Genomic DNA, 16,744 nt, shown 5'->3' on the forward strand with positions numbered 1-16,744 from the left:
GCTCAGGGAGATTTCCACTGGCCCTGATGGCTACACGTGTGGGCACTGCACCCAGCTTCAGCTCCTGGGAGACCGTGCTGGGAGCTGAAGCTGGGCAGCACGGTGGTTCAGTGGTTATCACTGCTGCCTCACAGCACCAGGGTTCAAATCCTGCCTCGGGCAACTGTCTGTGTGGAGTTTACACATTCTCACCGAGTTTGCATGGGTTTCCTCTGGGTGCTGCGGTTTCCTCCCACAGTCAAAAAATGTGCAGATTAGGTGAATTGGTCATGCTAAATTACCTGTAGTGTTGCGTGTAGGGGAGTGGGTCTGGGTGGGCTGCTCTTCAATGGGTCGGTGCGGACTTGTTTGGCCAAAGGGCCTGTTTACACACTGTCGGTAATCTAATCTAGGATTCACTCAAGGTCATCCGAGATACTGACAAATTCATAGATACTCCAATAGTTATGTTTCTTTAATGACTAATATTCCAATCCAAAGTTCATCGTCCTGAGTTCATTAGCCTTACCTGTCAGTACTGATGTATGTAAATAAACACAATTTAATCCAACAGGCGTTCCTTGCTTCCTGTCATGTTCCAGGCAGAGAGTAGATGGACGACCACCAGGAATGGCAAAGGGATTTTAGGAATCCCCTGTGGCCATTGCCCTCGAAAACAAATAGACCATTTTGGATTGTTGGGGCAATGACCGTTTAGGGGAAAGCAGCAGGAGCCAGGTTGGTGGTATTACCACTGGCTCTGGGGCACAGCGGGAAAGGCTAAATGTAAACAGGACGTTTAAGATAGGAGGGTCTATTGTTAGTGGGACAGATCAGAGATTCTGTGGTCACAAACGGGAATCCAGGATGGTGCGTTACCTCCCAGGTGCTAGGGTCCAGGATATCTCCAAGTGGCTGCAGAACATTCTCAAGGGGAAGGGTGTGCACCCGGAAATCATTATGCACATTGGCACAAATGATACCCGTAGAAATAGGGACGAGGTCCTGCAGCGTGATTACAGAGAGCTAGGAGAAACCTTTTTAAAAAATCCTTGACAGTGATAATCTCCTGAGAGGGAGATTACCGTCTGCGACATGCACTGGAGGGGGCACCAATATCTTGCCAGCCAGTTTTGCTAGGGTTACAAGGGAGGGTTTAAACTAGATTGGCAGGGGGTCATATCCTCAAAAGCAGGGAGGCAAATGGAAGGAGATACAGTAATCAGAAATAGTAAGATTAGGCTGGAAAACGACAGAGAGTAAGTAGTGCCTTTTGGATTAAATTGCATCTGTTTCAATGCAAGAGTGCTGACAGGTTAGGCCGATGAACCCAGGGCTTGGATAGGTAAATGGGACTGGGAAATTATAGCCATTACAGAAATATGGCTAAGTGTTGGATAGGACTGGCAGCTTAATGTGCTAGGGAACAGGTGCTTTAGGTGAGACAGAGATGGTGGAAGGAGGGGAGGGTGAGTGGCATTTCTGATTAAGGGGAGAACTACAGCAGTAATCAGAGATAAAATAACAGATGGATCACCCAATGAGGCTTTGTGGGTGGAGTTCAGAAATAGGAAGGGAATGGTGAGGTGATTGGGGTTGTAATATAGTCCCCCAAATAGTCAACAGGAATGAGAGTAACAAATATCCAGGGAGAGAGGGGAGACCTGTCGGTGCAATAGGGTTATCATAATAGGGGATTTTTTTTCTCTAATACAGACTGGAACGGCCAGAGCGTTAAGTGATGTGATGAGATAAAATCTGTTAAATGCGTTAGGAAAGTTTCCTCAACCTGTATATAATGTATCCTACTCGGGAAGGGGCAAAGTTCGAAATTTTCTTAGTAAATAGGGCATGACAGGCAACTGAGTTAATAGTGGGGGAGCACTTTGGGACCAGTAACCATAGTTCTATTAATTTTCAAATAGTTATGGAGAAGGACAAAACTGGTCCTCAGGTTCATGTTCGAACTTCGGGCGTGGCTCAGGTACAGGCGGCTAGGATCAAGGGAATCCCTGGAGATATATAAGAGATACATGGAGTTTACTGAAGAAGGAAATCAGTCGGGTGAAAAGGGGGGGGGCAAGAAAGAGCCTTGGCTGAGAAGATTAGGATGAATCCACAACGGTGCTTTAAATATATTAAAAGAAAAAACAATAACTGGGGAGAAAATAGGACGCCTTGAAGACCAATGTGGACAAGTATGTGTGGAATTATCAAAGATGATTGAAGTCCTCAACAAATATTTCTACTCTACATTTACTGTGGCGAAAGACATGATGACTTGAGAACTTGAGGAAGTTAGCAGTGATATTTTAGCGACGATCCAGGTCATAGTAGAGGAGATTTTGGACTTAAAAGAATGTTTTAAAGTTGATAAATCTCACGGTCCTTACCCGATATATCCAAAAACACCTCAAGCAGCTTCAGCCGAATTTGAGGTGACCCTGGGTTATCCTGTTGATCATCATTAATCACAGGTAATGTCCCGAAGACTGGAGGATAGAAAATATTGTGCCCTTATTCAAGAAGAACCGATCAAAAAAAGCCTTGGAACTACACATCAGTTTGTAAGTTACTTGAGAAGGTTCTGAGGGATAAGATGTACATGCATTTAGAAAGACAGACTTTGATTAGGAATAATAAGTGTGGCTTTGTGCGAGGAAGTTTGTGCTTGGCAATTTTTTTAAAGTAATTGGACGATGTGACCAGGAAGATTGACTTGGGTGGGGCAGTAGACGTCGAAACATGTGGTGTTGGAAAAGCGCAGCAGGTCAGGCAGTATTCGAGGGGCAGGACAATCTATGTTTCAGACATAAGCCCTTCATCATGAATGTCCAAAACATCGATTCTCCTGTTCCTCTGATGCTGCCTGACCTGCCGTGTTGTACCAGTGTCACACTTTTCTACACTGATCTCCAGCATCTGCTGTGCTCACTTTCTCCAAGGGCAGGAGATTTAGTCAATATGGATTTCAATTACACCAGAACAGAATGAGGCCTTTCAGCCCCTGGAGCCTGATACACAATTACAGGAGGAGGCCAAAAAACCCCTAGGGCCTATAAAACTGTAACCAGATCATGCAGCACCACTATCCAGTTACACAGCAACAGGATCAATCTATTCAGCTACTTGAAGTCAGTGACACAGGAAATGGAAGAGGCCACAAAGTGACTGGACAATGCGGTATACTGGAATAAAACCAGGCTACATAGCCCCTCAGACCTGCCCTCCCATTCAGTAATTCAGGGCTGATCTGCACTCGGCCACAATTTCTCTTACATGCCCAATTCTTTGTAGCCCTCGAGTCTCTGACGGGTCAAAATCCATGAACACCCACACGCACCCACCAAACATTTCAGTGATTTGTCCTCCCCAACTGTCTGGTCCCAACCGTCACTACCCTCTGAGAGAAGGAAACACTCCCCACACATATACCTTGGCCTATTGACATGGATAGAAGATATGAACAGAGCGTAAAGTAACTGGCTCTGATATCAAGACAGGATTTGATAAAACAAGATGTCAAGGAGACTGAACAAAATTGAACTTGATGGGAATCAGTTGTAAATTCCCCACTGGTTGGATCATTTAGAACACAATGGGGCTGGTGGACATCAATCTTCGCAGTCCCAGGATATCCCTGTGGGCGATCCTCAGGGTAGCTTCTTCGGCTACTTCATTGATGTCTTTCCCGCTGTCATATGATCAGAGGTGGAATGTTCTTTGAAGATTATACAATGTTCAGAGCAATGAGTCACCTCCTAAAGTACTAAGGTAACATTGATCAAAAGCATTGCTGGGCACTAAACATTTTCACGGTTAAAAACAAGAGGAACCCCTTCAGCAACTCTAGCTGGTTTCACAGTAATAAGAAAGCCATTCCACCCATCTGATCTGTTGGATAACAAGAGGCGCAATGCGTTCACTCACTCCTGCCTGTTACACAAGAAGACAATTTAAAATAAAAGCAGGTGTTGGAATTCAAAATACACACGCAGGAAGCTGGAAGAACAGAATAAGCAAGGCAGCATCAAGACTTTGAGAAGTGAACGCATTGGATATAACCCTTCGTCAGGACTGTGGGTGGGGGTAAGGGGTTATATAGATAAAGTCTGGGTGAGGGAGGAGGAGGCAGATTGGCGAGGTGGGGGATAAGTGAACACAGATAAAGAGTATCAGCGGGTTGGTGATGGGAGGGCTGAATCCAGTTGGTAGCAGGACAAATGGTTGCTCAGAGTAATGGAAGGCAGGGGAGGGCTTGGGAAGGGAGTGGGGGGGATTAGAAGGGAGGCTATTTGAAATTGGAGAATTCAATGTTGAATCCCCGGGGTGCAGGCTGCACACGTGACAGATGAGATCTTGTTCCTCCAAATTATTGTTTGGTTCGTTGTGGCAATGGAGGGGTCCAAGGATGGCTATGTCGGAAAGGGATTGGGAAAGAGAATTCAAATAGGAACTGACTGGGAGGTCTTCCATTCTACCTAACAACCCTTCCTTTCAGCTCCCAAACGGAATTCATCCCTAGCATCGCCCAACCAGGTTGCACCCACCACGTGTGCCCACATATCCGAACTCACCATCTCCCTGATCTCCCCACCCCAACCACTCCCTTCCCTCTTTATCTGCAGCTCCCCCTACCCCTCAACCTAGTTCTGAAGACCGGTTGTACCTGAAATGTTGACTTTCCCAGCTCATGATGCTGTCTGGCTTGCAGTGTTCTTCCAGTCTTCTGTTTGTTTCCTATAACTCAGGAAGAAAGAGTCTAGTCAACACAACATGCTGATAGGCAGAAACCAAGGGTTGCCCACTGAAGTCCTTGAACCTCTGTACTCGGGCCAGGAGGAAGACATTCAGTTCCTCAAGACACTGACACATGAACAGAAGAGGCCATTCAGCCCCTCTAAACTGTTAGACTGAAATAGGAGGATGTCATTTTTCTGCAACACAACAAACCAATGAAGCAGAGACTGCACAGACAGACTGCTCCATGTTGTTCCTCCTGGCTCCATTGCTAATGATACACACATGCTATGTTAACGTGGTTTGCTGATCATGAGGAGGGAAAGTGATTGGTTTGTGTCATGTCCCAAGGAGGCATTTTCCATCTCCGAGATGTCATGAACTTGGCTAGGCTACTCAAAACATCTTGAAGCAGGCAGGCCAGAGCATACCTTTGCAATTTGTTTAGTTAAGTGTACAATGAAAATTAGCTGGAGTAATTTAACCAGGTTGACTACTACATTTTGAAACAGACAAAAACTTTATTCATAAAATTACACAATGAAACACAAAGAACTGAATAAAGAATCACGACAGAATTCAACCGATTCAGCTAGACTGAATTATGCTGTTCCGAATATACACAACTGTCCCTATAAGCAAACTCCCAATAAAAGCCAGTATAAATGGAACACAAATTTCCAGTTTGAAGTTGAAGGTCAGAAAAGAGAGAGAGTTTCCACACAGCTCCCAGTTGAACTTCCCAGTTCAAGACTCAACTGAAAACTGCTCAGTTCAGCGAGTTCAGCCAAAATAGCTCACCACTCTCCGTTCATTATACTGGTTACTTATAAAGCATGACCACTTTGGCCTGAAGTCTTATCTGTTTCCATATAAACCAAATGACTCTGAAAATCCTTTTCATCTCTATACCAAACCAGACTGATCGGAGCTTGGCTCCGTTTTATTGCACCTCTGGAAAAAAAAATAACAAGGACAGAGTCTCCTTGAGCCAAGGAACAGCTTTTAGACAAAAAAGGGACTTGCTTTGTGACATGTCGTTCCCCCTCCCCCCACCTTATAAAATGAACTATCAATGTTAAAAGGTGGCTGCATTTTTAACCCCTCAAACCCAGTTAGTCTCAAAACTGACAGATACATTATACTAATTGTAAACATTCAAACATGCACAAACCCATGCAAATTCAGGCCACGGTATACGCACCAACAAACACCTCCGTTATCTCATTCGATTCTCAATAACTCATCAGCTTTCACGTTTTCGCGACCTGCCACATGCACAATGGTCAGATTTAATGGCTGCAACAACAAGCTCCATCTAAACAGTCTGGCAATTGTGTCTTTAATTTTTCCACAAATGTCAATAGGCTGTGGTCAGTGTATACGATTGTCTCAGATGCATTACTGTAATAGAAACACAGTTATGGTGTAATGCCAACACAAAGTTTAAAGTTTTTTTCTCCACCATTGAACATTTCTGTTGATGATCGTTCGACTTCCCAAAAAAATACACGCTGAGTATTTCTATTCCCTCATCATCCCCCAGCACCAACACCGGACCGACACCCACATCACTGATAGCCACCTTGAAAGGCTTTGTGTAATTTAGTTCAGCTGATACTGGGGGCAGTGGCTAACACATTTTTTAGGCTGTAAAGTGCCTTTTGACAGTACTCTGTTCACTGAGAGTTCTTGCCCTTGAGTATTCGTTGAGTGGAGCAGCCACACAGCTTAAAGTTTCGCACAAACTTTCAGTGAAATCCAGTCAATCTCAGGAACCGTAGTACTACGTATTTCGTTTTGTCGACGGTGTGGAACATTGCCGAACTACTTTCGTTTTTGTTTCCCATGGGGCCATTGGTCCATGTCCAATAGCGTGGCCCAGGAACGTGACTTGGGTTTTCTCAAATTCACTTTTAGTTAGGTTTACCACCAAGCTTGCCTTCTAAAGTCAATCAATCAAGTCCGATAAATGTGTAAATGTTCCTTTCATGAGTAACTAAAAACCACCAGGTCATCAATGTACACCACATAGTTGGGTAATTCGGCAAAGACCTTATTATCAGTCTCTGAAATGTGGCTGGATCGTTTTACGTGCCAAATGCCTCAACATTGAACTGATAAAGTCCATTTGGCGTTATGAAAGCCACAATTGCCTTTGCTCTCTCTGACAGAGTTCCTTGCCAGTAGCCTCTGAGCAAGTCCAACTTAGAAATGTAAGTAGACTCTCCCACTTTTTCGACACAGTTCTCCAAACATAGAATTTGATATGCATCAGTCTTCGAAACGAAGTTGACTTTGTGATAGTCCTCACATCACCGCTGGGTAACTACTGGCTTTGGCACCATGACTATACATGAGCTCCAGTCACTGTAACTCACTTCGATTATGCCATCTTGGAACGTTTGCTCTATCTCCTTCTGACCTGTGCCAACTTTAGAGGGTAATGCCTTTAAGGATGTTGCTTAATCAGAACAGCATCTCCTGTGTCTACATCACGTACAATTACATTCGGACTTCCCAGTTTATTTCTGCGTATCTCTCCACGATATCATAATAACTCTTTCAGGTTACTGTGCTTTTCTTGTGGAATGTAACTCAATAATTTATTCCAATTTTTGACAACTTTCTCATTGTTCAATTTGATATAGGAATGTCCAATTCAGAATCCACTGAACTTGATTCTTCCTTCTGTGCTGTATTCGTTAATACCTTCTCCTATTGCTTTCATTCCGTATCAAAATACCTGTTGAGCATATTCATATGACACACACTGTGAGATTTCTTCCTGTCTGGTGTCCGTACCAAGTAGTTCACCTCATTCAATTTCTTCCCAATTTGATCAGGTACAATAAAACTTGTTTCTAAAGGCTCAACTGTTACTGGAAGTAACATCAATACCTTATTCCCAATTGCAAAATTGCGAATTTGTGATTTCTGATTCACTTCCTGTTTCATTGTATGCTGCGATACTTTTAAATGCGGTATAGCCTAATATCCAGCTGTATTTAATCATTCGCTAAAATTTGACACATCATCTATATGAGTGGTCTCTGAATTCTGACTTATTAATTTCTCCTTATCCAATGGTGATGGTCCTTTTACTTCATGCCCACAAAATAATTCAAATGGACTGACTTTGGTCGATTCATTTCGTGCGTCTCTGATCACAAATAGTTCAAAAGGAATTTCCTTATCGCAATCATCTGGATTATCCTGACCATAAGCCCTCAACATGGTCTTCACTGTTTGATGCCTTCTCGCTCATGCTCACTGTGATTCAGAATACTACGTAGTAGATTTGAATTGTTTTATTCCCAAGTTATCCATCACCTGCTTGAATAGTTCGGATGTGAGATTTGATCTGTCTGGATCTCTATTGGTAGTCCGTACCTAGTTAAAAAATACGTTTTTTTTTCTACAACCCTTTTAGCTGTGATGCTGCAGAATGGGTCTGCCTGGGTAAATCTAGTCGACACATCTATTATTGTTAAAAAATACTTATTCCCACTTTTTGTTTCAGATAGGCGACCTACACAATCTATCAAAACTCTTGTGAAAGGTTCCTCAAATGCTGAAATCGGTATTAAAGTTCAGATTTTATTACTGCCTGTGTGACATGTTTGAGACGTCTGGCAATATTCAACTACATCTTTGTGTAGTCCAGGCCAGTGAAAATGTCTGTATTCCAGCCTGTAATGTCCTCACCCCGAAATGATCTCCAAGTGGTAGCTCATGTGCCACTGGCAGCACCTCCTTTCTATACCCAACAGGCAAAACAATTTGATGAATTTCTGTCCACGTCTGATCTTCCACAATGTGCGCTGATCTCCATATCCACATTAAGACATCATTTGTTACGTTATAACACACAGGAATGCATTCATTCTCTTTCTAGCTAAATATCTTTTGACATAACTTTTGTAACTCCTCATCTTTCTGCTGTAATTCAATCAGCTTAGCAGAGGTAAAAATACGTTCATGTTTTCCTACTAGCTCCTTCTCTGTTTCACTTATCGGATCAAAAAGAAACTTTCGGATAACTCTCTGTCAGCTTCCTCATCTGTGCCTTTATCCTGCTTAAACCTGTTCACGCAATCAGGGAAATTCCTGGATAAACATTCTCCAGGTCTTCAGTTGCCTGCATCTCCACTGGCTTTTCAACTAGAGTAGGCAGCACGCCTACCAGTGAATCAGCTATATTATTTGCAAGGACAAATTTTATTCCTGGAGTTGAGAGTTAGGGGTCCAGTACTCCTATCACACATTTCCGCCCTTCTCTGGACTCTCTAGCCTTACTTTACATAACTGAGCACTTTTGCCTCACTATGAATTCCTGTTACCAGCACATTTTCTGACAATATTCTCTCAAGAGTGCATAAAGCCTCACCACTCAGCATTACAGACTGAAAATATCCTGCGTCAATTAATATTGGAACCTCCTTTCAAATTACTCCTGGTCTATGTGAATCAACTTTACTCTTTCATGTAACTTTTTAATGCAGATTTGGCACGTCCACTTATCATCTTGTACACTCTGAGACAGTTGCCTAACTTCCCTTATGCTTTTTGTTCCGAGTCCAACAAAATTTCCAGGCTTGTCTGGTTATCTACATTTGGTTTTCTCCCAGCCCACCAACACTGTGATTTTGTGTGGCCCACTTTATTACAATGAAAACAACATAGTACTTTAACTTCTTTGCAAGGTTTTCTTTATTACTGTGGTAAATTATCTTTATAATCTGCACTGTGATCTACCTTTCCCTTTACACATGAGGATATCTCTTTGCTCCAATTTTTGTCCCTCAGAGACCAGAACTGGTTCTGGAAGCCAAACCAATTTGATGCACCAGTTCATAATCATCTGCTACTTCAGCAGCTAACCTTGCTGTTTGCACTCTCTGCTCTTCCATCTGAGCGTGCACTACTTATGCAGTGAATTTTTGAATTCCTCCCAGTACTAAACTCTCTAAGGGCATTATAGCTTTGCTTGAATTTTAAAGCTCTTATCCAACTATCGAAATTAGTCTGTTTGATCCTTACAAACTCAGTGTAGGTTTGACCAGGATCCCTCATTAGATTCCTGAAAGGTTGCCTATGCAGACAAAATGTTTTTTTTAAATTCCTCATACTCCCCAGATACCTCCTCTGCTAGGGATGTGAATACCTCACCAGTTTCGTTTGGATCTACAAAACCCACCTTGCCTCTCGCCATGCATTTGTTGAGCCAACTTTTCAAATGAGATGCAAAGGGCCTCACATTTTCCTTATCAAATTGAGGCTGTGCTCGAACATACTCAAACAAATTTTCGCTAGGCTTCTGACTACTAGGGGCTTGGTCATCCTTACTCTCTTCCTCACTAAGCGCACCCTCAGCCGTTATCTCCAGCCATTTACACTGACTTCCCTTTTTTTAAGTGTGAGTTTTTGTTATTCAAAAGCTCTCTCTTTCTCTCTCGCTTGTTGCTCTGTCTTTTGCCATTCGTTCTTTTTAATCCCTGTTCTACTGCTCTCTTCCGCCCTCACCCACTTCCGTATTTTATCGAAAGTCAAATGTTTCACTTTGGCTACCCTTTCCTTAGCTCTCGACGTCAACTCAAGATGTTTCATTTGCAACTGAATTCTTCCCATCTCTGATTCTGATGGTTTCTTCAGCAAGTTTAATTGATCAGCTATTGCTGTAGTTATCTCTCCTTTCCTCACAGAAGCAGTCAGTTCCAATTCCAGCTTCTCTGCTAATTCTTGCAATTTGATCTTATTCACTATTTGTAAAATTTCCAAAGTCACTGCGTGCACACCTAGGAAACGTTTGGGGACTGAAATAGCCATTACCAGTCTCAGCTTTGTCAATCCAATCAAACTAATATCCGAAACAAAGACACTAGCATCTCCCATTCGCTGTTCAAAATCCAGCAATGAGCCCCCAGTCTGTTATGGACGAAGTTAGACCACTCAAAACATTCTTAAGCAAGCAGCCCAGAGCATAACTTTGCAGTTTGCTTTGTTAATTATCCAATGAAGATTACCCGGAGTAATTTAGCTAGGGTGATTTAAATCAGACAAAAACGTTATTCACAAAATTACACAATGAAACACAAATAACAGAATAAAGGACCCCTACAGAATTCAACCAATCCAACTGGACTTAATTATGCAATTCCAAATACACCCAATAGTTTCAATAATCAAACTTCCTTGAAAAAAAATGTTATAATGGAACGCACGTTTCTAGGTTGAAGCTAAATGGGAGAAAAGAGAGAGAGTTTCCACACAGCTCCCAGTTGAACTTCCCAGTTCAAGACTCAACTGAAAACTGCTCAGCTCAGCTCAACTCAGCTCGCTCAGCTAAAAGAGCTGGCAACTCCCCATTCATTATACAGGTCACTTCGAAAGCATGACCACTTTGGCCAGTAGTTTCATCTGTTTACATATAAATAAAAGGCCTCTGAAAATCCCTTTCATGTCTGTACCAAACCAGACTGATCATAGCCTGGCCCCGTTTTATTGACCCTCTGAAAAACATCAAGGACAGAGTCTACTTGAGCTAATGAACAGTTTTTAGCAAAAATAAGGATTGGTTTGTGACAGAGAAGACAGGCTAGTGTTCTGTATGGAGGTCAGAAGCTGGTGGGAATGGCTAATACTATCAGAGTGTGGCTGATGATAGATTTGTGAACAACATGACGTTCAATGCAGGGTCACACACCAACTGTACATCCAGACGGTGAGAGTTCATTCAGAACCTGGAGGTCTCTCTCTCAACCAACATGGGGGCTCCATAGAGCTCTGTAAACTATCATAGAGTCATAGAATCCTATAGCATGGAGACAGGCCATTAGCACAAACTGGTTCATGCTGATCAAAATGTCCATCCATGCTAACCCCATTTCCTGCGCTTGGTCCATATCATTCTAAACCTTTCCTATCTATAAATTTGCCCAAATGTGAAGACACGTATCATGGAAAACATGTTATATCTAATGGTATCCGAGTTTTGCTTTGAGAATAATGAGTGCTGATTCATAACACTCCAGTGTTAATGCAATCACGTTTTTATTCTTTTTGTAGCGTTACAGATTAAACAGTCATTTCCTTCACACTCTCCCCATGGTACCATCACTGCAGGAATTAGCCTGGTGAAACGCCATTACACTGCCTCTCTGTAGCAAGGAGGTCATTGATTATAAATGAAAGAAAATAATGTCTCAAGTACACTCCACAACTGCAGGACGGTGTCTTCACTCTTATACTTAAAGCATTTTGTAATGAACGATACTACTCATTTATTGTTCTGATTACTTGCTGAGTAATAGAGTCATAGACGTGTACAGCATAGAAACAGATCCTTCGGACCGACCCGTCCATGCTGACCAGATATCCCAACCCAATCTAGTCCCACCTGCCAGTACCCAACTGCTCTGTATGAATTCTGTTATTGCCCCATGATCAAGGACATCCAGCTCCTTTTCACCAAGAGCACTTCCCATCATCTCGCCTTCTCATAAATAAACAATGAGAAGGATTGCATTTTTTGCCAATCATTTATTTGCCTTAGGAAGCAAAGTCACACCAACAACAACATCACTATTGCCATTGGGGTTGACTGGAGATACTGAGGAGGCGATGATCGAGATGTATTATCTCCGAATATTAATCCAGGGAATCAGGTAATTACCCACACATCGGATCAGAATCCCACAACGGCAAATGTTGGAAATTTAATTCAATAAAATATCAGGAATTAAGAATCAAATTAAACAATTAAACCATTGTCAATTGTCCTAGCTGGCACCCTCATGCCCTTCAGGAAAGGAAATCTACCATCCTCAGCTGGTCGGGCTTACATGTAACTCCAGACCCACAGCAATGTGGTTAACTCTCAGTTGCAGTTTGAAATAGCCAAGCCAGACACTCAGTTATATCAGTCACTTCAAAGCCTCAAAGAAATGAAACCGCATGGACCTCAGCACTGACTACTTACAGCCCACGGACTGCAGTGGGTCAGGAAGGCAGCTCACCAACATCTTCTCAAGGACAATGAGGAAAGGGAATTTAATATTGGCCCAGCATCCCATTAATGAATAAAGGAAGATGATCCCACTCAGGGAAGAGAGAAAAACAGACATAAATAACTTTAAACAGGAACTTTGACATATACCTTACATGGACATGATTATCAGTAATATGGAACAGGAGAAACATAAGTCAGGTTTAATTTCATTTTTTATGTCTATACAGCCTGATCATCATCAATCCCTTTGTTTACTTCTTTCTCTCTATCTCTCTCTTTCTCCATCTATTCGACTTAGTCCTTCACTTCATAACAGATGTCGGTGTCACCAACATCAATCACGCTATTTCCCAACTGTGTTCAGTTCTGATGTATGGCCATTAGAATCGAATTGCCAATTCTGTTTTTCTTTCGACCCGAGGGGGCTGCTAAATCTGCTCAGTTTGTCTGGCACTTTCTCGCTCTTTATTGTTTCTGATCTGTTGCATCATTCTTTGCTTTATTTAACCTTTAATTTTGTTATTACTGGGAATGTCTGCATTTCTGACAGGGGCAGCATTTGTTGACCTAACCAAATGTCATTTACTGCAAGGTCATTCTTTCATGCAGTACAGAACCAAGCACATTGCTGCGGGTCTCACATAAATCTTAAGCCAGACCAGATATTAAAACAAGATCTATTTACCAAAGGACATCAGTGAAATAGATAAACTTACAGACAAAATGCTGGAGATGTTATGGTTGTTATTCGTAAAACTTGCTTTTATTTCCAATTCCTGTCTTTTGTGTTTACATTCTGACATCGTCTGTGGTAGGATGTGGAACAGTATCTTTCTGTGTAATAACCTGTGCATCTGAATTGCATTTCTTCCGACATTATTGTTCTGAAAGAGTGTTCCTGACATTAAGTTATTTTAGAGACAAGAACAAAGTTGTGACCGAAATATTTGCAACTGAAAGAGTGCTTAGAGGAGACGTGTAACCATAACGTCTGAATTTTACTGAAGCATAGATAATGGTTTATTAAGCGTCACCATTGAAGCCAAGATGGTGACTGGGCATATAATCGAGCTGGTAGTGGATAGGTTTGTGATGGACAGAATTCCGAGACATAAATTAATTCAGGGAAGAAAGGTACTTTGATATTGTGAACAGTCTCGTTCTCAGATGTTTGTGAGGGCGGGGGTGTGGGCGGCTCTGAAATTTGTGTGTAATCAATGGAATTTGCATGTGAAACTGAAGACAATAATTTCCGTCTTTGTCAAATATAGATAACAGAAATAGCAAAGAAGTTCGCCATGTTTGAAGAGATTAATAAATGGGTAGAGATGAAGAAACTTACCAGGAACACCAACAATAGCGAGGATAGGGTAGTACCCCGCCTGGATAATCAGCAGTGCAGCCCATATCCGAAGTGATAAGTTTGACCAAGAATGGGAAAAATAGAAAAGACCCAAGGATAAACTCCTGCCCATTGTTGCAGCATTCCAGTCTAATGTTCTCAAATTCTGATCCATTAATGGATCATTCCAGACGATTCTCAGATGTTTAAATCTCCTTTTTCTGTCTCTGCAGCCGCTGATCCCTTTGAGCGTTGGAGTTGGTACATCTGCTACTACAATGGCATAAACCATTGCAAGAGGCCCCTTACTAATAGGAGATGTAAAACATCCAGTGACACAACTAGGATCCACCGAGACTGGTATCAATCACAGTCACTGAACAAACAGCTCCATTTAACCCCTTTCAGTATGGTTCCTTCAGTTCACAAAAACTACTGGATTGGACTGAATGTTGGCACCGCTGGGTATTGATCACATCGTCCATCACCCATTGCTCCCGTGAAGTTAGTAGTGAGGGAGAATGATGCATGTTTTCTTATCACAGACTAAATGATTCTGCTGCGTTGTCCGTTTGCAATACTGTAACCGACTGAACCTCGCACCACCACCACCCTCAAAAACCACAATCTACATACTGTTACCGTGAAGATATCTCCTCGACGAGAACACGCACCAGCCAATATTTTTACAGTGGGTATATTTGCACTCCAATACACAAGAAATGTGAATTTGCCTGGGCATTCCTTTAATTGGTCTAATAAGGCAATTTTGTATCTTCAACACTCAATGTGCTTCAAACACCTTAACACACTTTATTTAGCACAAGTTTCTTCACTTTCTCCTCATGGTAACATCATGTCAGGGTTTAGTCTGGTGAAACCCCTTTGCTGATTAAACCTGTACACAATACATCTAACAGTCTCTCAACAAAACACAATCATTGGGAAAGATACATTTACTCTGGTACTTAAATCATTTTGCATGGCCAGCCACAGATCATTTACTTCCTGCTGTGTAAAAAATCTATTTGTGACTTATAACCAAGCACATCCAGGTCTGTTTCAACAACAGCATTTCCCAACCTCTCACTATTTAATGAACATAAATGTAAATGATGATATTTGTTGTTCATATCTGAAATATCTTGCAAAGAGCTATTGGCCAAACACTGATCCTTCTGATACCCCAAAGCCTTCACTCCAGATAATTATACTACTCTCTCCATTTCCTCGATTATCCAACTTTTAATACATTCGGTGTATTCCACCCCTACCTACCCATGGACTCTAAAATTCTCTACTCACCTCTATTCAACCATGTCAACCGTCTTTTGAAAATTCAAATACTTCATTTCCACTGATTCTCAATTGTCGATGTCACAACGGACAACCTCCACAATATCCAACAGGTTTATCAAAGATCAAGATCATTTCCCCTTCCTGAATCTAGATTGATTCTTCCGAATCATGAAATTATTTTCCAAGTGTCTAGTTGTCACATTCCTTACAAAAGGTTCCAATGTTTTTCTTCCAGCTTACATCAAGCTAACCACTGTTTAGTTTGTTGTTTGCTCTCTCCATCCTGTTTTAAATATTTAGGTTTACAATCGCTGCTTTCCAGTCTGGAGGATCCTTTCCAGAATCTAACCAGCTTTGAAGAATAATCAGTAATTTGTTCACTAGCTCGACTGCCACCTCCTCAATACTCTGGGATGTAGCCCATCAGATGCAGCAATATACCATCCATAAATTCAGTGAGGTTTTGAAAGACGTACCTTTTATTAATTCTAATTTCCTGCTGTTCCTCATTTTCACCAGTCACTCTGTTCCCCTGTATTTCTGGAAGTTTCTTTCTGTATCTTTCTCAGGGAGATGGACACAATATATTGCTCTCAGCGGACAGATCGGTTCTGTCAGCCAGTGAATATATCGGGGGACTGCACTCCAATGATGATGGATATGTTATTCACTCCTGCCTGGAAAGTTCCAGTTTAATTCACGGTTAGCATCAGCACGGTCCTGTCACTGGTGTGAGGCTACACAATATACTGAAGGAAGGGACACAGCTCAGTGACAACCTCAATTTTGGTTTCATACCTGACACCTTGTCCAACTTAAACAAATGCCCGGGAAATCGAAGGAAAGATATTGCACTGTCCTGCACCACCCTATTTATAGACCTTCCCTTCTGTGGAGCCCCATCTCCATTTGTTTACCATGGACCCAGACACTCTGTAAATGCAATGTAGAGAGTGGGGTCACCAGACCCAGCAGCTGACAATACAAACCCGAGATAAGCATCCACAGAAACTCCACTGATTTTCCAATGACAGGAACAAGTCAATTCCCCACATGGAATGTGCACGCGCTCAGTGTTGAAAATTATTTCCACCCCTGAGTTTCTCTTCCTGGTTGAGAAAGCCATTCCATCTCTGCACACTCCCACACTAACAGTTTCTCTCTCCAAAGAATCAGTTGACAATGTAACATTACCTTTCTCTATATCTCAGCAACGACAAGGGCAGCACCAGTATTGCTAATGGATTTGATCATCACACTCAGAGGAGAGAGGCACAGGGAACCTAACTCACTTTAAAAAGGGACAAATCTAAATGGATGCAATATTCAGGAATATGGGAAAACGGGGAAATGTGAGAATAACTTGCCATTTT

The sequence above is a fragment of the Hemiscyllium ocellatum genome, unplaced genomic scaffold (assembly GCF_020745735.1).
Source record: "Hemiscyllium ocellatum isolate sHemOce1 unplaced genomic scaffold, sHemOce1.pat.X.cur. scaffold_89_pat_ctg1, whole genome shotgun sequence".
In the NCBI taxonomy this organism is placed as follows: domain Eukaryota; kingdom Metazoa; phylum Chordata; class Chondrichthyes; order Orectolobiformes; family Hemiscylliidae; genus Hemiscyllium; species Hemiscyllium ocellatum.